At 37.3% G+C, this 27,521-nt stretch overlaps 1 pseudogene; it reads left to right on the forward strand.

Annotated features, from left to right (window-relative positions):
- Positions 1 to 27,521, forward strand: part of LOC111903796 (probable protein phosphatase 2C 23) — a 95,829-nt pseudogene that overhangs the window by 17,318 nt on the left and 50,990 nt on the right.

The raw sequence follows: 27,521 nt of genomic DNA on the forward strand, positions 1-27,521 counted from the left end.
TAAAACCTAGATATATGGTTTGTTATTTGTTAATTGGTTGTACATTGATGATGCGAAACCGCATCAGCAAATTGATGTTATAAAACGCATTATTGTGTATGATTGATTGACAAATAAGTAAATGCATATAAGTCGAAGTTTATTTGTTACTTTTATCCTAAGAGGGTAAAAGCGATATCTCGGCCGCTCGATGATTTGATTTGACTTATGTGTCGGGCCCGGTCAGAACTGAATTGATGTTTCGATTAAGTTCTATGTCTATTAAATCTGAGATCGAGAAACTAAACGCTGGACTATGATTGTGTCTGCATGATATCTAAATAGAGGACTGTACGATCCCTTATCTAAAGGACATGACTGATAAGATCAAAGTTTGACAGCATCTTTGAGAGCTACGATTGCTAATCGGATTGTGCTTGTGTATATAGTTACCGGAATTATCCAAGTGGGAGACTGATGGAATAGTGTCTAAGGCTGTAACTATATTTGGCAAGTATTTGACCCGGTTGTGCATGGTCCTTTTGGGTTGCCTTCACCATAGCAAATTGACAGGATGATTTGTAATGAGAGAAGAAATATTATTAATATATTATGAGAATAATATAAGGAATAATAATATTGTTATTTGATTAATATAAGTCATTAATTAATTAGGAATTAATTTGGTGACTTAAAGAGGTTAATTGAATAAAGGGGCATAAACTGTCAAATGTGTGATAGTTGTATTTTGGGCTATGAATCTTTATGGATATGAGGGTGGACGATTTTAGTGTTTGGAGAAACCTAGAAATCGTCCAAGGCCTAGTCTATAGGGATTATTGGATTGCTTAGGGCCTAAGTAATTCAATTAGGGTTTAAGGTGTAACCCTAGTAGCCAATAGTATATATAGGCCCTTTGGGTGGAGGAAATCGGCACTGTTGCATCTCAAGAAAACCTAGAGCCGATTTTCTCATCCTCCCCTCTCTCCATTATCATCCTCTTGCTAGTTGGTGTTTGTAAGCCATTAGAGGAGTGACAATTGTGACTCTAAGCTCCAAAGACAAGAAGATTCAAGCAAGCAACTCAAGGTATTCCTTTAGATCTGATTTCGTATGTTATGATTTGAATGTTTACACTAGATCTATCAATATAAGTCTTGGATACATTGCATGTTCAATTAGAGAAACCTAGATCCAAGCATTAGGGTTTGCATGTGCACATAGGAAAGTTCTTATGGCTCAAACCCATCACATGAGACCCACCTGCCACTGCCCCCTATTTGTTCATCACCGTGTAACATCCTATTACCTTCCATTTCTGGTCCGTGGGCCGGAAGTCAATTGTGTAAGGCTTTGGGCCTGAAGGAGGCAAAGTTTTGTCCTTGTGGAAGGAGGTAATGTTAGTTAAGAGATTTTACTTTGGAATAGTTTTTTGGGCCAAAGGGGAGAAAGGGAAAATCATAGGTTGGGTTCTTGCATGAAATATGGATTTTTATTCAAGAAGCTTTTAGTCCAAGACATTTAAATAATATTATAGATTTAGTATGCAGGGCATATGTGATCAAGTCCCAAACCTATTTTCATGGTTTGAGCCATATTTAAGCTCTTTCACTTCCGCAAGCGCACTCCACTCTCATCCTCTACCTCTCTGAAACACTCTCTTGAAACCCTAACACAAGATTAAGCCTTGTGAGAAAAAGAAGGTGTTTTGAAGGGCTTTGGAGTGTTCTTTGTGCACCTTGGACAAAAATGAACTCATGGAAGAAGTGTTAGTTGTATTGGAGCTTGTAGATCTAGACTTTGTTCACCTTGATCTTTCTTCTAGAGGTATAAAGTTTGAATCTTGATGATGATATTGTTAGATCTAGATAGTTCTGAGTGTTAAGAGCTTTTAGTCACTTTAAGTGCATAAAGTTTAGATCTTGAAAGTTTATGACCTTGTTATGGATAAAGTTGGAAACTTTATCCATCTAAACATCATTTTGATTCAGATATGAAGATTAGAGACTTGGACTTAATGGATTAAGTTGAAAAGATGCACTTTTTCGGTCCATTAGAGACTTAAAGACTAAATCTTGTTTTTTGGGATCATTCTAATGGATAAAGTTGGAAACTTTATCGATTATGGAGCTATTATGAACCATTATGATCATGAGTGTTGTATGTAACCTATGTATGTGTTGAATGGTCTTAATGGGTTAAGAACATATGTAACACATGCATGTGTTAGATGCTCTTAATTGGTTAAGAGCATAGAGTTTTGGACATTAAGAACTTAGTGACCACGCAAGACCATAAAGTTGGAAACTTTATGGTCAAGGACATCACTTTGGGCATGGATTTGGAAAATGGGCTTAAGAGCATAAGGATTAAGCTCTTAATGAGTTGGGTTAGCATCCAGTTGTGTACGTTGGGCGTACAAGGCGTACGTTGCACATACATGGTCAACAGACCCGTGCCTGGTCAACAAACATGTATGTGACCATACTCAACTTGATTGAATCGGTTGAATTTTGGAATTTGGACTTTTACTTGATTTTGACAAAGTTTGACCTATGGGTATTTTGGGTATTTTGGATTGTGTTTAAGAATTGGTCATTTGGATGGATATGTAACGGTTAGAGCTGAGATTCAGAGTCGGGGCCTCATCAGCTATTGATCAGATCGAGAGGTGAGTTTTCCTCACTGTACTTTTAGGTATAAGGCACCAAGGCCAACCCATTGGATTAACCATCCTGTTATATGATAATATGTTATTTTGATGTAGTGATATGTTAGATATGTATCCTAGTATATAAGATGATGCTATGCTTAGTGATCCGTAGATCTGCCTGATTTTCTGTTGACTGATTATATGTTTAACTGTTTTATGTGCACATATTTTGGTTGGTGGTTTAGGATTTACTACTATGTGCATGAGCTAACATACCAGGGGAATTCAAACTCGATTGTTGACTAGCCCATTGTTTATTAGCATTCCAACCTAGGGTACTCCATCCCGAGGATGATTGGACCGAGAGGTTGACTGGGCCTGGGGTATTCTAACTAGATGGTTGACTAGACCCGTTGTATATTGGCATTTCAATGTGGTGTATTCCATCTCGAGGATGACTGGACCTGAAGGTTGATTGGGCAACCCGATGGTTGATTGGACCCGGCATGCTTGATTGTATATGTTATCTGTTTGTGTGGTGTTACTTTGGGGGAACTCACTAAGCTTCGTGCCTACAACTTCAATTTATTGTTTTAGGTACTTTAGACGATTGTGGCAAGGCGAAGGCATGACCGTACACATCCTTGGTTTTACGACTGACTAGATCTTGGGAGACTCTGATGTTAAATAATATTTTGGAAACAATGGTTTTGCAAACACTTCTTTTACTAAATGGGTTGTTTTGAAAAGTTTAAATTCATTTTCATTTTTGATTCGTTACAAGTTGCTATCAAAGCATGGTTTGAGCGAATTGGAGGAACACACGTGTGAATCCAGTCGTAAACTAAGGAACTACAAATGATTTTCGAAAATTTTTCCAAAAATTATCAAGAAAGGATGTGACGTGTACGATCAGTCAGAGCCAGTAAGTAGACCCCAAATTACACACTATTATTTGACATCATGATATGTTAGAACTGCATGCTAGTGATAGGCTAAGGATCTTCAGGAATTGCATGACATAATTGTATGATTTTATGATGCATGTTAGCCTAGGGTTCTTTCTTATATGAAATTGACATCATTAATGTGTTCACTTAGTGTGTGCTTCATAGTTGTACATAAACAAAGATTTTATAGCCTGCGAATGTTTGATTTATCTTTACTTCCTGTACTTGTCTGATTAAGGTCTTAGAGTTGAGTCATGTATTCGACTGTCTATGGGATTCATCGTTATGTATGATTAGCATGAACTAGTGGTTGCAGGGTTGGTGGAAGTTCCATGAGTTGGTGCAGTTCATAGCGGGTCAACGTGAGGAATGATTAGCCACTCTTGAGAGAGTGAGGGCAGGTCGACCGTGTATCATAGATGCTGGGATTTAGAGATCAAAAATTTCATATGAGGATCAGCCTGATTTTATCGTGTCTTAGTGCCAGTCGACTCCACTGCTTGAATGTTGCTTGCTTTGTGCTTTTTGGAACTCACATTGATATGAGCTAACTATCAAATGAATACATTAAATTACATGGTATGAAGGTTAAATAATATTAGAGTGAAGTATTTGGCCATATTGCATAGCTCTCGTTTGATTCCAACTGTTGTAGGGTTGAGTCCTTTAGTCGATAGATTATTTAAGCTTTGTTGCATGTAATCGTATTCATGAAATGGTTAGATGACATTAGTAGGGTTCTTCAACAATTGATGGCATGGAAGTGGGGGGGGGGGAATCCTAGGGGAGCTTAGGAAGTATTTTAGTGCGGTTGCTACGCTATTTAGCTGGTGTTGGAAGTACTATTATGAGTAGGTAACTTAGAGGACTCGGGATGGATCGTGAGGAAAGTATGGATTTGTGTGGAAGGTAGTATTGGGCCCGTACTACTGGAAGCACAAAATCCAATCAAGAGAAGTCATGAGGATTCTAAGGAGCTGATTGAGGGTAGATGACATGGTTGATACCATGATTCATGGCTGTGTTGTTGTTGTTGTTATATATGTAAATCTTTTTGTTATGGTTGTTCAGGATGAGGATAAGTCTGGTGATTATTTGGGCTTTAGTGGCCATGTCAGTTTGGGTTTTTAATGGTACATACCTAGGTGACTTAGTTGATTTTGAGGTCCCGAGGGCCTTGCTCAAAGTAGTGTCGGCTGAGTTGTAGGACTCAAGAAAGAAGCAATTGTTATGATCAACTAAGAGATTTCTGCCAAAGGCTGAGTGACCGGAAGGTGGATTGGAATGTCCTGTGTATGACGGTGTTGATGTTCCTTTAGCTTTCCGTGATTTGGAAGAAATATAATGCAAACATGTTGTTTTCAAAGTTGGAATTAAGACCCTACAAGGGGCGAAGTGGTGGTGATTTTTGGAAATAGTATGGTAGTGTCGAAATGCGTAAGAGGATCCTTGTCGTATGGTTGCTTGAGATGAGATCAAGGGTCTTCTTCCTTTGGATATAAGCAGCTCAGGTTCTAACTGATGGTTTCAGGCGAGGATTATAGTAATCCGGTTGTTTCTAGATAGGAAGCTGGTGTTTTACTTGTGCATTTGTAGGGAATGCTTGTGTTAGAGGCAACCATGATGGGGGAGTTCATGAGGTTCCCATCTGAGATTAAAAATCTTTTGAGTTTGCTTGGTCTATATATGCATGATTATATTGCATTAAGATATATCCCAAGAATTAAGGATGTTATGTATATGGTTGAGTCGATTAGGATTTTTGGTTGTCTGCTAGGTCATTTAGTGGTAGTTAAAACCCAGGTGGGGGAGAGCTGGATGTTCTGTTTAGAGGAGCAGCGACCTGTTCGAGTTTTGGTTTCAAAAGAATGAGTTATAAGGAATTGTGGTTCGGATATGCAAAACTTTGGTCAGGATTTAGAGAAGACAAGAGTGTTGTTGAATCTATATGCCCAAGAATCGTTATGGAGTGATATTGATAATAACATATGTGTTGGATTAGTGTCTAAGGCTGTAACTATATTTGGTAAGTACTTGACCCGATTGTGCATGGTCCTTTTGGGTTGCCTTCACCATAGCAACTTGACAGGGTGATTTATATAAAGAGAAGAGATATTATTATTAATGTATTATAAGAATAATATGTTATAGGAATAATAATATTATTTGATTAATATAAGTCATAAATTAATTAGGAATTAATTTGGTGACTTAAAGAGATTAATTGAAGAAAGGGGTATGAACTGTCAAATGTGTGATAGTTGTATTTTGAGCTAAGAATCCTTATGGATATGGGGTGGACGATTTTAGGGATGTGGATCACCTAGAAATCGTCCAAGGCCTTATCTAGAAGGGATATTGGATTGCTTTGAGGCTAAGTTATCCAATTAGGGTTTTAGGGTGAAACCCTAGGAGACCACAATATAAATAGATCCTTGGGGTTGTGGAAATCGACTCCCTTGTTATTGGAGTAATCCTAGAGCCGATTTCCCTCTTCTTTACCTCTCTCAAATCATCTTCTTGCTAGTCGGTGTTTGTAAGCTATTAGAGGAGTGACAATTGTGACTCTAAGCTCCAAGAAGAAGAAGGTTTCAAGCATGTAACTCAAGGTATTATTCTAGATCTGTTTTTCATATGTTTTGATTGTTAGTTTACACTAGATCTAGCCATGAAAGTCTTGGATATATTGCATGTTCAATTAGAGAAACCTAGATCCAAGCTATAGGGTTGTATGTGCACATAGGAAAGATCTTATGTCCAAAACCCATCAGTGGTATCAGAGCCATGATTGGTCTCAATTGAATATGATGCTTAACCATTTTGCTTGCTGAAAATCGTTTTTCTTCACCTCTGTCCGACCCAACTGGGCGAGCCAGTGTCTGGAATTGGTGAGTTGGCCCTACTCGGCGAGTCCAAAGCTTGACTCGGCGATTTCCAGCGTCAGACAGAGGATAATTCGGGATTTTATTGTTGTTTTGTCTTGGATTGATACCTAAATCGTTTTATTAAGTATAAATCTGAATTTTAACCTAATTTAATGATTATCCTTGACATAAGAATAGATAATTTCAAATCTTGTGAATATTAATTATTTATATGATGAATATGGACTATTTAAGATTATTTGGTAATTATCTAATGACTAAAATTGGATTAGGTCAAATATAGATAATTATGAAATTAATTGTTTAAGTTGAATTATTTGTTATTTGATCCCTATTGTTTTGAAAAGTTCAATATTTATCCCGAAAGTTTTGAAATTTGAATTTGGTGATTAATAGTTTAATTTAGAAGAATTTAAATTTCAACCCCTAGAATTTTACAAGTTTAAAATTCAACCATATACTATTATATTATTAAAAGCTTAACAAATATATAAGTAAAATCAAAATGCTAGTCTTACCGTTAGTAGGCCTCATTCACGAAGTCGGTCTATACGGTGGGTATAAGGTTGCTACCTATAAAATGACGCTTAATGGGTGTACACTCACACCCACCGCTTGCTTGATCGGTGGAGGGTCGTTAGCCGAATGGGTAGGATAGGGCAACTCTCTCCTCATTAATAAGTATAATGAATCTATAAAGTAACTAAACTATTATATAAAATTCCCAATCATAGCTACTTTAGGAAAAGTGAATTGATGCAATCCCATGAAATTGCACTTTGCACCCTTGATAAGAAGTTAGTGGAGCGTGTGTGGTTTACCGACACACTAATTAGTTCTAAGCAAAGGTGACAAAGGGTGATTCATTGTTTATCAGAGTTCGATGGAGCGTGTGTGGTTTACCGGCACGTCGAATGGGTGATTGTAACAATGAAGGCACCATGTAGATTTGCATGGTTATTCACACCCACTTTGTGATCCTCGGCATCCCAGTCACAATTGAGCGGGGCATATTGAGATTTAAAAATGCCATTGAAAGGTTCGATGAATCTCAAAGAAAATCTAGGAATTCTCAATAAAAACTTAAGGTTATGTTTTCAAGGTGAAGAATTAGTGAATCGTCATTCACTTACCTCCAAATTATTTGCATGTTGGATTACGACATCCCTTTTCTAATATGTAAATAATGTTGTTGGGTCCTAGCCCTAATTTTTCATTTTGGGTGTTTAATTAGGGATCCAATTCTAATCAAACATTGTCCTTTCTAATTGTAGATGTCGAACGCAAACAACGTTGCTGCTAACTCATTCACGTTAATGAGTCTTTGCCAAAAGGTGACCTTCGATGGTACGAACTTTAGCGAATGGATAAGATACATTCGCACCATTGCACGCTATAAGGACAAAGAGTATGTCCTCGACGAAAAGCTCGAGAAGGTCAACCTGGAAATTGCTACTCCCGAAGAGATGGCTGTCTTTGAGACACACGAACGTGATGCAACAAAAGTCCATTGCATCATGATAGCCATTATGAACCAAGAATTCCAAAGGTCCTATGAGGACATATATCCCTATGAAATGCATCAAGACTTGATAGAGAGGTACCACCAAAGCGCGAGGCAAGAGAGCTACGAGATCATCACCAACATGATCACCACCAAGATGCGAAGTGGAGAATCGTTAACCGTGCACTTGCAAAAGATGCAAAGATATGTTGATCGTCTTCGCAAGTTAAATGTTAACTTTGGGGAGGATTTGGCCATTGACATTGTTCTTCACTCCATGCCTTCATGCTACAACCAATTTAGGATGACCTACCACATGAACAAGGAAGAGGTCACACTAAGCAAACTCCAAGGACTCCTAAGGACTGCTGAGAGCAACCTAAAGGACAAGTCTATTGCACCAACTCCCGCACCAACCGCTGCTCCTGTTTTGGCTATAGGGCAGGGATGGGGCAAGAAGAGGAAGGCTCCATCAAAGAGCCACCACAAGGGAAAGTCCTAAGATGGTTCCTCTTCTAGTGGGACCAAGGTTGATCCTGCTAAGCCCAACCCTAACCCGAAGGAGGCAGAGTGCCATCATTGCCACAAAATAGGGCATTGGAAGAGAAGCTGCTTGGAATATCTGCAAGCCATCAAGGATGGAAAGATCAAGCCATCTTTTGTAGGTATATACACAATTAAATCTAATGATTCATCTCATACTATTTCTTGGGTTCTTGATACAGGATGTGGTTACCACATTTGTTCTAATTTGCAGGGACTAAGAAGAGATAGAGATGTGGAGCAAGGAAGAATAAATCTAATCATGGGAAACAGAAGATCGTCGCCTGTCACCAAGATTGGAGTGTATTCTTTAGTGCTTAGTAATGGATTAGGTTTAGATTTAAATAATTGTTGCTATTCGCCAGATATGGCAAGAAACATCATTTCATTTCATGGTTTGTTTAGACAAGGATTTAGATATTCATTTAATAATATGAATGGTTCTATTTATGCTTATCTAAATGGTGTTTTATACTTTGAAGCAATGCCTTTTAATGGAATTTATGAAACTGTTATGGTTGTAGATAACCTAGGAAATGATGTGTTGTGTATGGATTCTACCAATAGTATGGATAAGAATCTTTGTGGCATTGTCGTCTTGGACATGTCAACAAGAAACGCATAGCCAAACTACAAAAGGATGGAGTGTTGGAGTCATTCGACCTAGGGAAGATGACACGTGTGAATCTTGTTTGCTTGGAAAGATGACCAAGTCACCCTTCACTGGTACGTGTGAGAGGGGTGAGGGTTTATTCGATCTCATACATACCGTTGTATGTGGACGCTTTAGATCCGCCACAAAGTATGGAAACCGCTTCTATGTGACTTTCACCGATGATTATAGTAGATATGGGTATATTTACTTAATCAAGAACAAGTCAGAAATGTTTGAAAAGTTCAAAGAATTTAAGATTGAAGTGGAGAATCAATTGGGCAGGAAAATCAAGATGCTTCGATCTGATCGAGCAGGAAAGTACCTAAGTCTTGAATTCCACGACTATCTCAAGGAATGCGGAATAGTTTCGCAATTGACGCCACCTAGGACACCACAGTTAAATGGTGTGGCAGAAAGGCGCAATCGAACCTTGTTAGACATCGTTCGTTCTATGATGAGTCGTGCTTCACTACCTATCTCATTTTGGGGGTATGCCTTAGAGACTGCCGCCCATATCCTTAACTGAGTCCCTACAAAGAAGGTTGCCAAAACACCTCACGAGATGTGGACATGGAAATCTCCCTCGTTGGCACATATCAAGGTTTGGGGCTGTGAAGTTTTCGTAAGACGAGAAACTCATGACAAGCTCGAACCTCGTAGTGAGCGATGTATTTTCATCGGCTACCCGCAGAAATACTTTGGATATCTCTTCTATAGACCGAGTGACAACGCGTCTTCGTTGCGAGGAGAGGGGTTTTCCGAGAATGAGAACTCATAAACCAAGGAGACAGTGAGAGGCAGATCGATTTTGAAGATATTCAAGAGTCGAGTGATGAAGGAACCTCTACTGCTAGCGCTCAACCCGAGGAGGAAACTCCGGTTGAACCAATTGATGAGTCCTTACATCTTAGACATTCCGAAAGAGTTAGAGTTCAACCCCACTTGTATGGTTTTCATATTACTACCGAAGGGGATACGTATATTAGTGATAGTACACTAATAAATCTAGATGAACCTAATTGCTATAAAGAAGCCATGGAAGGCCCGGAGTCAGCAAAATGGAAAGAGGCGATGGAGCGAGATTCAATCCATGTATGACAACCAAGTTTGGAATTTGGTTGACAATGTGCCCGTACGTAAGACAGTTGGGTGCAAATGGATCTTCAAGAAGAAGACCGACATGGATGTGAATGTGCACACGTACAAGGAACAACTGGTGGCGAAGGGCTTTACTCAAACTCCTGGAGTTAACTATGATGAGACCTTCTCACCAGTTGCTAAGATAAAATCTATTAGGGTGATGCTAGCCATTGCTGCATTTCATGATTATGAGATATGGCAAATAGATGTTAAGACCGCTTTCCTTAATGGGAAGTTGGCTGAGGATGTTTACATGGCTCAGCCAGAGGGTTTTGTCGATCCGAAGCATCCAAATAGAGTGTGCAAGCTTGAGAAGTCCATTTATGGACTTAAGCAAGCATCTCGCAGATGGAATCTTTGCTTTGATGAGAAAGTCAGAGAGTTTGGATTTGTACGAAGCGAAGATGAATCATGTGTATATGTCAAAGCCAGTGGGAGCATAGTTAGCTTTCTCGTTTTGTATGTCGATGACATACTGCTCATAGGAAACGACATCCCAACTCTGCAGGAGGTAAAGTCCTGGCTCGGGAAGTGCTTCGCTATGAAGGACCTCAGAGAGGCTTCCTATATTTTGGGAATAAGGATAGTGAGAGAAAGAAGTAAGAGACTAATAGGACTTAGTCAGAATACTTACTTAGATAAGTTACTAAAACGTTTTAGTATGGAGAACTCGAAGAAGGGAGAACTACCGATACAAATTAATACAAAGTTGAGTAAGACTCAAAGTCTGAGTACCGAAGCCGAGATAGCTAAGATGAGCCGAGTACCTTACGCTTCCGCAGTTGGCTCAATCATGTATGCTATGACTTGTACTCGTCCTGATGTGGCCTTTGCTTTGAGCATGGTCAGTAGATATCAAGGGAATCCTGGAAGAGCGCATTGGATTGCGGTCAAGAACATCCTTAAGTACCTTCGGAGGACCAAGGAATGGTTTCTAGTACTCTGAGGGAATGAGGACTTAAAGGTGCGAGGGTATAGTGACGCCAGTTTCCAGACCGACAGGGACATCTACTGTTCGCAGTTGGGATGGGTATTTACCCTTAATGGAGGAGCGGTAACTTGGAAAAGTTCCAAACAGGAAACTGTAGCTGATTCAACATGCGAATCAGAGTACATTGCATCGAGCAAAGCGTCAAAGGAGGCAATATGGTTGAAGAACTTCATTGGCGATCTTGGAGTTGTGCCTGCTATAAAGGAGCCCATGGAAATTTTCTGTGATAATGAAGGAGCGGTTTCCTTGACCAAGGAACCGAGGGATCATGGTGGGAAAGAAGGAAGAGAAAGGGAAGGAATCTATCTACATTCCAGGAAATTCATACGCTCCACGGACGGAGCAAAAAGCGGAGTCTTGGTCTTTTGCCAATTCCAGTTAGTGGAGCGAATGAAGATTGTCATGAATTGGTGTGTAGATTGTCTAAATGGTATTAGACATAGCAAAGGTTTGCTGCAACGTTCATGAGTGCTTATGAACAAGTTTTGAGCATTGGAATAAACCCGCGCTTGCTGGAATCACTTTGGGGTGATCGCAAGACGATAATATCATATGGTCTTAAAACCTAGATATATGGTTTATTATTTACTAGTTGGTTGTACATTGATAATGCGAAACAGCATCAGTAATTTGATGTCATAAAACGCATTGTTGTGTATAGTTGATTAGTCGATAAGTAAATGCATATAAGTCGAAGTTTATCTGTTACTTTTATCCTAAGAGGGTAAAAGCGATATCACGGCCGCTTGATGATTGATTTGACTTATGTGTCGGGCCTGGTCAGGACTTAATTGATGTGTTCAATTAAGTTCTATGTCAAATAAATCTGAGATCAAGAAAATAGTTGCTGGACAATAAGTATAACAATGTTTCATGAAATCGTCTGCACGATATCAAACCAGAGGACTGTACGATCCCTTTTCTAAAGGACAAGATACTGATAAGATCATAGTTGACAACGTCTTTGAGAGCTACGATTGCTAATCAGATTGTGTTTGCGTTTATAGTTACTAGACTTATCCAAGTGGGAGACTGTTGGATTAGTGTCTAAGGCTGTAACTATATTTGGTATGTACTTGACCCGATTGTGCATGGTCCTTTTGGGTTGCCTTCACCATAGCAACTTGACGGGGTGATTTATATAGAGAGAAGATATATTATTATTAATATATTATAAGAATAATATGTTATAGGAATAATAATATTATTTGATTAATATAAGTCATAAATTAATTAGGAATTAATTTGGTGACTTAAAGAGATTAATTGAAGAAAGGGGTATGAACTGTCAAATGTGTGATAGTTGTATTTTGAGCTAAGAATCCTTATGGATATGGGGTGGACGATTTTAGGGATGTGGATCACCTAGAAATCGTCCAAGGCCTTATCTAGAAGGGATATTAGATTGCTTTGAGGCTAAGTTATCCAATTTGGGTTTTAGGGTGAAACCCTAGGAGCTCACAGTATAAATAGACCCTTAGGGTTGTGGAAATCGACACCCTTGTTATTAGAGTAACCCTAGAGCCGATTTCCCTCTTCCTTACCTCTCTCAAATCATCTTCTTTCTATTTGGTGTTTGTAAGCCCTTAGAGGAGTGACAATTATGACTCTAAGCTCCAAGAAGAAGAAGGTTTCAAGCAAGTAACACAAGGTATTATTATAGATCTGTTTTTCATATCTTTTGATTGTTAGTTTACACTAGATCTAGCCATGAAAGTCTTGGATATATTGCATATTCAGTTAGAGAAACCTAGATCCAAGCTATAGAGTTGTATGTGCACATAGGAAAGATCTTATGTCCAAAACCCATCAATATGATCCTACAAGGTCACACCTTTATCAAGTTGACGCATTTTGTATATTTATTATTAATGTGATTATTAATAAATAATATCAATTCTTGTATTTAAATTAAGGAATATTTTTTTTATGAAAATAATAATTATAAGAGAGTATAACTAGTTATTATTTCATATGGTATGAATTAATAAGCCATGCACAACATTTTGGACTAGTTGGATTCGTTTGTCTTTTACCTAAAGACAAAGTTTATATTTTATAAACCTAGAGTTTATAAAATTAAAGAATTCATCATCTTTTGAGAAGTATGGCCCAAAATATTAAGATAAGATGGAGGTTGCCTTTTCAACCTCCATGCTTTGTCTCCCATGCTTCTAAAGGCTACCATTACTTTAGAGTATTTTAATGGTTAGGCCTTACCTTGCATGGAGTATATAAAGAGTGCCTTACGCATTAGAAACCAGTACTTCTTCTTCTTCTCTTTTGCTCTCTAAAACCATGGGTTTTTCCTCCCTCCCTCCTCCTCCTCCTCCTCCTCCTCCTCTTTTTCTCTCTCTCACTCTCTCTCTCTCTGGAAGTTAGTTTGGTGGTTTAAAGCTCCTCTTGAGTTGTCTCCTTTAGTGCTTATTTGAGTTAAGAACTTAAAGGCTTAAGACACTCAAGAATACAAGAAGGAACTAGCATTCCAAATGCCTTACTCTTGATGGTGGATACTTGTAAAAAAATCATATTCTTTGATATTTGCTATCTTCATGAACACCCCAAAACTAAGTGGGTTCAAAGGCTTCAATGGTTATCATTGTAAACACTTTTTGGTTGTTTTTATTTCATTCTAACCTCTATAAATGGATCGATGATAGTTTGGTTTTGTTATGAACTAGAGATAAACTTGTTATTTTTAAAATATTTCGTTGCCGGTTTTTGTGAAAAACAAACTTATTTTTTGTATCAAAACCCATAAGTGGTATCAAAGACATCCTTTATATGTTAGAATGAGTTTTTATGTTTGATAATATTTGGTTTTTGGAAAACAATCAAGGATTTCTTTTTGTTAAGAAAAAATCATATTTGTCTTCTTTGGCAACTTCTTGGTTAAAATTGTTTATTTTTATATATAACCATTTTTCATGCATTTTGGTTGTATAAAAGTTGCCTTAGAAAAAACAAAGGGTTGTTTGTTATAATATTTGATATGTTGTTGTGTATAAACAATCCATTTGGACCTTTGTGTTGTGTTTGGTTGATATTTATTTATTCATAAGATGTAATAGATAAATAGGTAATTTTTACATTTGTTAATTTGTTGTAATAAATTAGTTAGACTAGTTGTATTTCTTTTTAAATGTAACAAGATGAAGAAATTACCTCCTTGAAGATGACTTAACCATTTAAGACCATAATCCCAACCATAAGCTTTTACTTTTGGTTTTGGGCTTGATTATACTCTTACTGGTTTAAGTGTTGCAACTTTCACAACATGAAGATTTGAAGTCCTTATGCAAGCAAGATTTGCCTTGGCAAGTGGGAGCTTGAAGACCTTTTGAAGAGTCCTTTAAGTCCTTTAGGAAACACTTAATAATTCTTGTGATGGCTCAAAAAACTATAACTAGACATGACTTGGTTTATACACATTGTAATGCATGCATGTAATGTTTAATTTTGAGTTATTGTATGTTATATTTTGTGTATGAAAATGAGTTTTACATATCAAACAACATTTTAACATAAGATTATATGATTTGGAGTTTGAGTAAAAAGTATTTATAATATAACATAAGATGTTTATAAATGGATATTTATAAAACGCTTTTACCGGTTAACCGGTTAAAAATTGATTTTTTGTTGAAAATTGTTTTAATGTAAAACTTATAAATGCTCAACTTTAAAATATTTGACATGGTTTAAAAGTTGTTTAAACAATATATAAACTCCACGTTTTTATAATAAAAAATGAGTTTTTATTAAAAAACTAAAATCGGTTTATAGTGTTATAACGACAAATAATAAAACTAGAGATTATTTTTTACGTCGAAACTTAATATACGATATTGGTGTTTTAAACATAACGCAACATATTGATATTATGTTTTTTGGATGCCAAATGAGATTTAAAACATAATTATCATCACCCAAGTTTTTGTTTATCAAAATATGACTTTTATCATAAGATGCATAAAATTGAGTTTATAAAATGAAATAAGTTTATTCTATAAATCCATGAAGTCATAAGTTTTTGATTATTGAAAGGAGATTTAAAATAGTGATTTTATAACTCATCCAAAACTCCAAGTATTAAGTATAAAATGAAATTTTATCAGACTATTACCGGTTTTTAGAACCGATCTACGACTAAACTTTAAAATACCGGATTTTAGTTTATAATTGATCGTGGCTAATGGAAAATAAAATGAAGTTTTATTTGGAACCTAAAGAATCTCATAACAAGTTATATGAATTGTTGGATGCATGCAATATTCATGAGACCATGTTTTGATAAACTATAGTTGTAAAACATATATAAAACCTTTTCTAAAAATGCAAGTCATTGATGTCCTTTTGAAGAACACTCGTTATCATTTGTATGATCTTAGTGTCACATGTTCACCTGGTCATTAGGATTGGCTTATGATGTTCGGGGTTGTTTTGTAGTTTCTTGTTTCTAAAGGGTCACCTTGTCACTAATTAGTTACAATGCTACAAGTTGTTTCAAGTAGGATGACTTGATTATAATCTTGTGTGATAAAGGTCACCTCAGCATGAGAGGTCTGAGGCATAGATGGGATAAAAATGTCAAGTTAAGCAATATTTGTTTAGGATCCCATAATCTATGAGTTACATATCGTATGCAATTAGTAATCGCTACCTACTACGTTTGATTAAGTTTGTGGGATAAAGGTCACGAAACCATTATTTGTTTTGTTACTTGGATCCTTGACTTTAATAAATTAATTTTTTAATGATACAATAAAATGTATTAATTTTTAAAGACTAAATATTGAAAAATACTAAATGAAAGTTTGTTAAATTCTGGTTATAATTGTTAATAACTTTACACCTTGTAAACACCTTTCTCTTGTTGAGTTTCAAGAGATAGTAACATTTGATGGTTATATAAACTATAACTGTAAAACATATATAAAACCTTCTCTAAAAATGCAAGTCATTGTCGTCCTTTTGAAGAACACTCGTTATCATTTGTATGATCTTAGTGTCACATGTTCACCTGGTCATTAGGATTGGATTATGATGTTCGGGTTGTTTGTAGTTTCTTGTTTCTAAAGGGTCACCTTGTCACTAATTAGTTACAATGCTACAAGTTGTTTCAAGTAGGATGACATGATTATAATCTTGTGTGATAAAGGTCACCTAAGCGTGAGAGGTCTGAGGCATAGATGGGATAAACATGTCAAGTTAAGCAATATCTATTTAGGATCCCATAATCTATGAGTTACATATCGTATGCAATTAGTAATCGCTACCTACCGCGTTTGATTAAGTTTGTGGGATAAAGGTCATCAAACCATTTACTTGTTTTGTTACTTGGATCCTTGACTTTAATAAATTAATGTTTTAATGATACAATAAAATGTATTAATTTTTAAAGACTAAATATTGAAAAATACTAAATGAAACTTTGTTAAATTCTTTTGATAATTTGTAATAACTTTACACCCTGTAAAAACCTCTCTCTTGTTGAGTTTCAAGAGATAGTAACATTTGATGGTTACAATTTCTATAACTGGTATAATATCTTGAGGTCTTACCATAAGGATAAATAGAAATTATATATACTGAAAGATCCCATACCTGAGCAATCTCTGCTAACCATTTAGTCCGATCATGATACTTTGATGGAAGTATTATTGTGATGACATTGATGTGTCTCACATCATATTAGAGTAATTATCCTTGACTTGCAGAAAGTCTTGGATAGTTATGAAACATATCAGATGTCTCATCAAGTAAAGCAAATATTCAATCAGAACACTAGAAAGTGCTTCAAGTTTGTTCAAGCATTAAATGAAAGGAAGTCTGAGAGATTATGTACTCAAGTAGACTTATAGTTAAGTTTAGGGAAATACAACATAAACCCATAAATCAAAAAAGGATCAAATAATTAGTTTTGTTTCTATTATGGAGGAAATTGGACACTAATTTCTCCTCTAATCTCATTGAGCTGAAGAAGTCTGACTCGGACAAGACTTCAGATATCTATATGATAAAACTATTTATATTTCCATCATCCACTTGAGTATGTTATAGTTCAGGTGACACTAATAATTGATATTATGTGCTGATGATTGGAAGAAATAATCAACTGATTACACACGAATGATATTTCGTGTTGAATATATAACAAGTGATGTTATAGTCTTTATTTAAACAATATATGTTTTGTGCCTATTTTATAGGGACATGTAATAGTTGTTAATTTATGAATAAATCTAGATTTACTTATCGTTTAATGGATGTTCACATTCATGATCTAAAACAATGTATTTTGTGTTAAAGAATATTTTCTCATAATGTTAATTATGAAGTAAATTTATAATCATTCATTAAATTGATAGTTCTGATCATAACACCTAAATAATAAAATTATTTTTGATTGAAAATTATCTATGTCATTATCATAATGACTATATAAATATGAAACACATATATGTCACACCCCAAAACTGGAACGGCGGAAACGTTCTGGGGCAGAGGACGTCATGTACAGTATCACAACAATGCATAATAGTAAATAGGTAACAACATCATCCATTGCATTAATAATATAATTTAATACAATTGTGTTATGTGTATAGTTTATAAGACACCAAATATGAATAATCAAAATAAAGACGAGTTTTGAAAGCTCTGTCTTCTCAAAAACCTGGTCATCGGTACCTGTCTACTGGTGACCTGAGAATACAAGTTATTTTGAAAGAGTAGATCAACATTAAAGCTGGTGAGTTCATAAGTATTTTAGTGTCATTGTTTGTGTGAAAGTGTTTGAAAATGTTTGAAGTAAATGTTTGTAAGTGTTTGTAGTAAATGTTTGTATCTATTGGAAAATCCTATATTTTCTACTAAAAAGTAGCCTTCTACCAAGGCCTGAATGTTCTGTATGTTGTTTGTTTGTAAAAGTGTGTATCTTTCCCAAGTATGACTATCAATACCAAAATAGAGTTTACATTACCGTTTATGTAAGAAGATCACAATGTGGATGCAATGGTAAAATAACGATGTACTGTAGTATTGTATATAAGTAACTACCAATGTACTAACTACCTTAAACAAGTTTGTTAATTAAGGTAAAATGTGATGAGGTTGTAACAATACTTGATTGACTAGTAAAACACGACGATCAAAGACGTCAAAATGGTATGACATTCGTCACCCTTAGACATGCAGGTCCCAATGTAGCTAGCAACAAGGTGTAGGACGGTCAGTCCCGTACATATCTATACACAAACTCACGCTCTCCTCCAGGAGACTTTGGTTACAAAATGTGACACAATAGTAGATTGCCATGTCAGAAAGTAGTGGCTCACATTAATGTTATAGTATTCTAGTGTTTGTATAATATGCTCTAGTTTGTTGTATGTTCTCTCTGTTCTAGTGTATAGTATGTTCTCTTTGTATAGTGTAGTGTATGTTCTCTTAGTTTCTCATAATAGAATGTTCTTTCTGTTTCTCATAATAGAATGTTCTTTCTGTTTCTCATAATAGTAAGTTTGTATTGACTCATGAATGAACTGACTCTTGTATGTTTCATTGTACTAGAAATAGGGAGTAGTGAACCTCTAAACTATACCTATTATAGTTTACTAGTAATGTTGTTTGAATGACTGTGTATGTTTATACACCCTTGTTACCCAAAGGTGCTGAACTAATGTAAGAACTTTCATATCTATACACATAAACATAATATATAACTAAGATTCAAACGACACTCGGACAAATAACTGGATACCCTAAGTCCAAAACAAAACAAGGAACAAGAAATAAAGTGAGTTATCAGTCCTAAGTCCTTTCAACCTCACATATATAACTATATCTATATAGACATGATTTTGACAATGTATAAGTTTAAAAGAGTTTAATAGAAAGTTTAACATAGAGTTTTAACCATTTGAATGGTAACAGATGACTTGATGTTAGTTTATAAAATGTTTTGAAGAGTTTGTTTGATAAAATAGTTTGAAGTATAAGAAAATCCATTTGTTTGATAGTTATTAATCACATGTGATTGATATAACAATTATAATGTTATAAACTCGTATCCCCCCCCATAAAAGCATTTAAAATCATTTAAAAGGTAGATTAAGGGGTATGAACTCACCTGTAGTGAGTGATACGAATGTAAGATCGATATAGGATGCTAAGTGTCAAGTGAAGCCTTGAGAACAAACGGATCCTATTAAGCATATAATGATACATATATGTATATAATTAGTGTATATACAACTAATCATGCAAAGAAACCACTTTAGGGACTAGGAAACACTTGGATTGAAGTGTTTTAATCATATATGATTGCATCTAAGGGGTTTACGGCCACACAATGGTATGTACGGCCAAGGTGTGTACGACCTTTGTGTATACGGCCATGGAGTGTACGTTCTAGGAGTTTACGGCCGTATACTTATGGGAGAACTTGCAAACGAGGTGTTTTATGGCACTAACAAGCATTCCTTATGAGTTCATGATCTTATGTTTGGACTTAAAATGAGTTTGAGGCCAAAACATGCACCAACACAAGGGTTTACGGCCATGCAAGGGTTTACGGCCGTAAACTCTTGGTGTTCATGCAATATATGATGTTTTAAGGTTAGGAATCATGTGCTTAGCAAGCCTAACTAGAAGACAGAAGAAAAACTCGCACTTTTGAAGGCCTTTAATGAGTTCACGACCCAAGAACAACTAGGTGTTCTTGGTGTTCTTAGTGAAAGTGATGAAAACTTGAAGATCTACCCAAAAAGAGATATTTCATGGATGAAAACATGAATCTTCACTAGATAAATAAGAATATCAACTTGAAAATGGAAAGATTACTTACAACATTGAAGATCAAGGAGAAAGTTTTTGATGATACTTAAGAGGAAATCAAGTTCTTGAGGTGGGAGTGTGAGAAAAATGTGAAAAATGAAGGAATATCTTATATGAAGGGAAGAGTTCACGGCCAAGGAGGTGTTTACGGTCGTAAACTCCAATACTTGGAGTTTTCCAGCTTGTATGTGGCACATTGAACTCTACAAGATACTTCCTAACACTCCTTCCTTGAAGGCACTAGGCTTAGAAGACTCAAACAGACCCTAAACAATGCTAAAAGATAGTAGAAACGATTCTGACTTTGATTGAATTGAATGATTGTACAAGATAGAAATTTCGGGTTGTCACAATATACAACCTTTATAAGGATGGAGTTTTTGAAGGCAAATGAGCTTGATACATTTGATATATGTGAATCCTATTTATATGGGAAAATGATTCACAAATGTCTTTATCTATTAGTAGTTAAAGAATAAAATGCTTGACAAAGAATTATACATAAGTGATGTATTTAATCCTTTTTCAATCCATGAACAGAAATGGTCATAGAAGTTTATTCAATTTCACTGACGACTTTTATTCGTTATGGTTGAAAATTTTGATTTGCTCAAATTGTTTCATAGTGAAGATTGAAATATAACTTAATGAGATCATGATTAAAATTTCATTGTGATAAAGAAAATGAGCTTTTTCAAATGAGTCTTCTTGGAACATCTTAAGAGTTGTGGAATCGATTTACAAGTCATTCCGACAAAAACACTCACTCGTCATTACTATGGCTCTTGTGGCACAGGATCACCTGGTCACTTGGATCTATCTTTTGATGTTTGAGGCCGCCATCGTATTATCTAGTGGGATAGGGCACTTGACCACTAGTTGAATGTCGATAGTACAAGTTTTTGAGGAGTATAAAACATAGGCCTTTTATACGATGTTTTAAAGAACTATTTACTTTATAGATTTTTTGGAATTATGCTTACTCCAACAAATATATATATATATATATATATATATATATATATATATATATATATATATATATATATATATATATATATGACAAAATTGCAAAAATGGTCCCTGTGGTATGCAAATTTTTGGGGTTGTAGTCCAAACCCGGAGTTTTTTGGATCGATGGTCCTTTTGGAGTGGTTTGTATGTGTTTTTGTCCCTGGACTTAACTCCCGTTAAATAGGATCTGTTACGCCCCCTCATGTGCCTCACACGTGAGGGTAAATTCGTCATTTCATATGTAAGGGACCATTTTTGCATAAATCGTTTTTTGTCCCCACTGTCTACGCTCTTCTTCCCCAATGTTCCCCAACGTCTCTTTTTTCTACCCTTCTTCTTCTTGAACTCTGCTACAACAACAATGGTTCTATAAGCCAAAAATAGGCTTCCTTTCGGGGCCAATTGAGCATGCCTTCTTATCGGGTCCTCTTTTTTCGGGTCCTCTCGAAAAGGGTAGTCACGAGCAGTTCCAAAGAAGCTATTCTCAGGGAGGGCTTGCCTATAAATGTAGATCAAGAAAAAGGACGTTGATTCGTGTCATCTAGAGAGTGATTTCAAAGACCTTTGTAACCCGTGGGCAAAACTCGATTGTTGCCCCGATTAATAAAAACGTGGGTTTTCTAAAGGTTCTAGATTGGATTGTTGGGGCTTCGGAGAAAACCAATGAATTGAATATTATCAATGTTAATTTGAGCAGTGAAGGTAGTTTTCTTGAAGATTACGAGTTCATAAATCAGAGCCAGAATCTTCAATGGGCGCAAGGGAAATCTAGGGAAGATCGAGTACACGTCGTCATTTCGGAGGAATACAGGTGGGTTTTTGTTGGGATTTATGATGGATTTAATGGTCCTGATGCACCTAATTATCTGTTATCAAATATGTACCCAGTTGTTCATAAGGAATTGAAAGGTTTGTTGTGGGACTATGAACTTGATTCCATGAATGTAACTCCTCAGGGCAACAACCATTAGATGATACCAAATCCTAGGTCAAAAATCAACCTCAACAAAATAACCATCAAAGATATGTCGATCAGCAAGAGAGTTACCCCAATGCAACCGAGGATTTTGAGAAAAGAAGAAACAAGAGTTCAAGAGTTAGGAGCCGAGGGGCTTCAAAGAAATGGGAAGATAACCACCGGAGATGGAAGTGTGAATTCGACAGGTAGAGATTAGAATTGGATCGAAGACTAAAAGAGCAACTGAATTCCAATGGGTCAAATTCAAATTAACCATTCAGATAAAAGCTCTATCTCAGGGATTAAAGAACACAGAAGACACATATTTTCATATTGCAGACCAAATGCTCGCTGAAAATCTTGAACTAGCTCTAGTGGGTTCATGTCTTCTGGTTGATGAGTTGAAAAACTCTTTGATCGATTAGATCTTAAACAGGTTGATCACAATAATTCAAACAAAAATATCAAACAAGAGAATGAATCAAAATATGCTGAATGATTCAATAGATTCACGCCTCAGCAGAGCTCGATAATGAACTCCCGCTGTAGAGGCTTTCTAGGGTTACAATCGATAAAAAAAAAAATTCTGTGAATAATCGACTCTGAAAACTTACGTACCAAGATGCATGCAAGCATCTATAAATACTAAACCCTAATAATAAAATCACGGATGGACAGGCCCAATCCGGATACAAAATTTTGACTATGGACCGAGCCCAAGACACAACACCTAACGGACCCTACAATCTCCCCCTTTGCGTCAATTGGAGCGAGACTCTACTTAGGCTTGCTGGGTCCTGCTGCAGGAAATTTCTTCGTGGTATTGAACAGATGAGGAATGATGGCAAGAATGGTCTGTCTGAAACGAATGTACCACTGGATCATATCATCAAAATACTTCTTGTCATCTTCAGAATTCTGCTTGCACCGATTAATGATCCCCAGAACATGCTCCAAGCACGAAGTGGTATAAAGATGCTTGTCTGCCAAGGCGAACAAGCATTTTTGGCCTTCATTCCTGGTGAACATGACTGAGTTCCGCTTTGGATCGATTCTCGACATCTGCATCATATTCAAATCACTTGCAGAACCAACTGGAGAGATGGTGGGCTTCTTCTTGAAGACACTTGCAATCTCCTGATCCATCTTGGCAACCTCCATGATGTAGCAAACCAACATCCTCTTGAAGTGATCTATGATCGGCCCATATTCAGCTTCATTGATGAGGAGGATGTTATGCAAAATGATCCAATCATGTGGATTCAGGTTAGGAAGATCACCGAGTGAAATGGCATGTTCGGTTTTAGCTGACCCCCTCAAAACTTTGAATCTGACATTTGTAAAGTTACCTTCCCGAAAGGGTTTGAGGACCCGAACATTGATGATCTTTTGCGCACTCCACGTCTGATACTGAGGCTGAGCAGACCTCAGATAGAATTCAACAAGCTCCCTATCGACCTTCGGGTGAGGATGAGGTACATCAGCAACGTGGGAAAATGCATGAAATATGAAGGCCTTTCGGGTCAAAGGCATGTCGAACTGAGAGTCAACAGAATTAATCCTGTCCAAGGAAATCACCGGTTCAAGCCAGAGGATACTGGGAGTATCGATAGCTTCTTTGATAACCGTCTCGAGAGTCCATGGAGGGAATAGGGTTTTACGACTTTCAAGGAGATCATGAGCCTCCTTCATCTTCCTTTCGTTTGCTTCTGCCTCTCTATCCATTCGAGCACTCATGTCTGAATCTTTATCCCTGGACTGTTTCTTCAAGAGATCAACAATGGTCTCTTTGTCATCATCACCATCACTGTCAACCATAGCCTTTTTCCCTTTATCTTGAGCACCCGAACCCGAAGCCTGACCAATTGTTGGAGGTTCGGTTGCTTTAGTTGCAGCTGATGTAGAAGTAAGAGGCGGTTGAGATTGATTTTCGCCCTTTGAAACTCCTTCTCCCCCTTGTTTTGGATGGGCCACGAACTCAGGAAGCCCATCAATTTTGCTGAGCAGGGAAAGGGCAGGAGCAAGCTTCTCAGCAAGAGTTTTCCTTACTGAATAGTTGAGGATAGGGTCGTGTGCTTCAATAATGTTGGAGAGGGCGCCGTGAACATCCGACACACAAGTTGAAATGACCGCTCGCTCAGATCGAAGAGACGCAACCTCCTTTTCTTATTGGGAAAGCTGAAGACTCTTGACCTTTAGAGCAGTGGTTTTATGAGCAAGCGCATCCATCATTGAGTTCTCCAAAGCGAGATCTTCTTGGAGCTTGGTCAATCGCTCCTCAACAGTCGCCTGGAAAGATTTATGGTCAGATACAAGGGACTGACGAATACCGGCAAAGAATTGCTGTTCTGATGCGAATGAAGTAGCCAGCTTCTCGACAACGGAATCGACCTTCGCTGCACTAGAGTCACTTGCTCCCTGTAAAGACTGTAAAAGACTGTTAGCATCGTGAAATAGTTTTTCGACTTTTTCGGTCGCATCAGCACAGGCCTTTGTAGATGCTTCTATAACAGCAGTGGCAGAGTTGATAGAAGCTTCATGTGCCTTGGTGAAAGAATCAACTAGGCCCTAAATGGAAGCCTCTGAGATATTGGACCGAGAGGAGGAGAAGGAAGCGATGAGACTATCAATTTTCTCATGAAGTTCCTTGATGTGCTTTTTCGTGACAGGAGCATCATCGTCATCATCACTTTGAACCTGGTAGGGACTATAGTAGACAGAATCGAAGGTCATGTCATCCCCTCCAAGAAAAGTCTCGGTATCTGCTGAGTGATTTGGAGATGAAGGCGAAGGTGGAGGTTCGGTTGAGGTAGTAGGTTCGGGTTTGGAAGTAGGTTTGGTTGCAGGTGTGTGTTTAGGTGCTGAAGTGTGAGCCCCCGTATCAGATACGTTGGTTCGAACTCCAGTGGTTGTTGTTGTTGTAGCGTCTGAGAAAATGGGAGGTGGTACAAGAATAGAAGTGGGTGGAATATGAGTAGTGGAGGTTATGGGGGGAATGGAAATAGAGATAGAGATTGGGGGAGGAGAAACAGATTTGGTTGAAATTGGTACCTCAGGTGAAGGCGAGTGAGGATGAGTGTCACCACGAAACGACTCCTCTGAGTCCGAACCCTCATCCTCTGATTCACTGGAGGAAGAGACAAGAATGAGTTTTCTCTTGGGCTGGGTTTTCCTCTTCTTTGGTGGAGGTGATTTGGCTGCCTTCGTGGGTTTTCTCTTTTTAGGAGAAGGGCCTTTCGCCCCTTTGACCACCTTCTTGTCTTTCCCCTTTTCTGGTTTCTTTCCCCTGGGAGAAGGCTTGTCAGTGTCATGGATTGACTGAATCATCTCTGGAGTGAGCTCTCTGGGACCCGAAGGAAGAAACTCCTTGTAGGTCTTGATGATGCGACTCTCCCCTGATACACTCGCATACGTTGATTCTAGAATAGAACCAACAACCTGAAACTTGGAAGGATCCGTCACAATGATCTTCGTAGTGTGGAAGATGCCGATAGATGAGAGTGGAGATGTAGCCACAATCGGGACATGATACTTGTCCATTGCCCATTTGGTGACGAGCGTCCAGAACCTTGCATATGAAGTTTCAGAATGGCGAGAAGTAGAGGCAAGACTTTGGATTAACTGCTGCCATAAAACTGAGCCATAGTCGAGGTTAACACCAGTGTACAACCCATAGAGAATCGTCACGAACAGACGACTAGCCCCATCAGAACCTGCGCTCCTCTCCGATAGACCCTTGAACAAGATTGTGAAAAAGCCATTCCACTGAGGAGGAAGACACGATTTCTTGAACTTCGTGACGGTGGTCAAGATTTCAGTGTAACCCATGTTGTAAAACATGGAGAACAACTGTCCCACAGAAATCGACTCAGGGTTAACCCTCGACTCATCAGGTTCAAACCCTAGAAGCGAGCAGAATCGCTGTTTTGAGATGGAGGTTTTGGTATCAAGAATGTCGAAGAAAATGCGATCAACAGACTTGTCGTAGTGGGCAGTAGAGAAAATCTGGGATAAACACTCCATAGGTACGATTTCGACCTTGGTCAGTGCGAGAACTAGTGGAGAGTGTCTAAGAAACTCCAGTATAGGGTACATGAAGGCATCGTACGAAGATGGGTTGAGATCAATGACCAAGCTTTGCTGGGGTCGGATAGGGAGAATGTGGGAGGTTTCATGAACATAGGAGGAATCCGCCATTGTTGAGTGCTTCGATGAAGGAGATGAACAATGGTAGAAAAACGTCTTTGTGATCTATTGAACAAGTAGGTTTGGACAATATTTTAGTGACTTGTTGAAAATGCTTGGTGTGAAATCTCAAGAAAATTTAAAACTAGATTCTATGTGAAGAAATGTTATGGTATGTAACAATTTCGTAAGAATCACGCAAAGGGAAAATAGAGATTTCATGGTACAACCACTTGAGTGGATTCGTTAATTCATAAGTGAAAGCTAGAGCAAATTTAATTGTTCACCGTCAATGCATAGTGGGTATTGAATTGTGGGTTTCATTTAGCACGTAGTGACACGAAGCTAAGATCACAAACACAGATTGTGTAACCATAAACCTCAGTGGTAATTTATGAGAGTCTCAAGGGTTACTTGTATGAAGTGAATATGATGGATAAAAAAATATTTGAGGTGGTGTAAGAAAACTAAAATACCTCTACTATAAAAATAGTGACCAAGCAGAAAACTCTTAACTCATGTGAGGAAAGAGTATGGTAGCTCATGATTAGAGTAAATGTTGCAGCCTAATTGGGAAGACAAGGTTTGTATATACCGAGTCAATAAGGCTTTATTCAAAATCAGTTGTGGCTTTGGACAACATGCAACAGCATGCTTCTAGGGACACTTAGCTAGTAAAAAGTGTGAGAATGATATCTGGCCCATCGATATTCCATAAACTGTTAACATAAACAGAAGTAGAGACAAAAAAAATTATATTTTTGGAATTTTTGATACTTTTTGTAAAGAGAAAAACAAAACAAACCAAACTGAAAAAAAATTTGAACCGAACCCGAAATAGACCGAACGCTTGGTTCATTTCGGTTTTTAAAAAAAATATTTTTGGAATTTTTGGAAAACAATTATACAAAAGTATACAACCAAAGATATTACCTTTTTGACATAAGCGAAAATAAGTATAGTGGGACCGAACCCGAAATAGACTGAGTGTTCGGTTCATTTCGGTTCCCATGTGAACCGAGCCCGAAATAGACCGAGCGTTCGGTTCATTTCACTTCCAACTTTTAGTTTTGAGAAGGTGTTTTTGGTACTGACTCTGATTCCATCATACCTAGGCCTTGTAGGATTTTATTGAAACTTGCTTCAGGAAGGGCTTTGGTGAAGATGTCGGCCAGTTGATCATTGGTTCAAACAAAGTCAATTTCTACGTTTCCTTCTTCCACATG

The sequence above is a fragment of the Lactuca sativa genome, chromosome 8 (genome assembly GCF_002870075.4).
Source record: "Lactuca sativa cultivar Salinas chromosome 8, Lsat_Salinas_v11, whole genome shotgun sequence".
NCBI classification, from domain to species: Eukaryota; Viridiplantae; Streptophyta; class Magnoliopsida; order Asterales; family Asteraceae; genus Lactuca; species Lactuca sativa.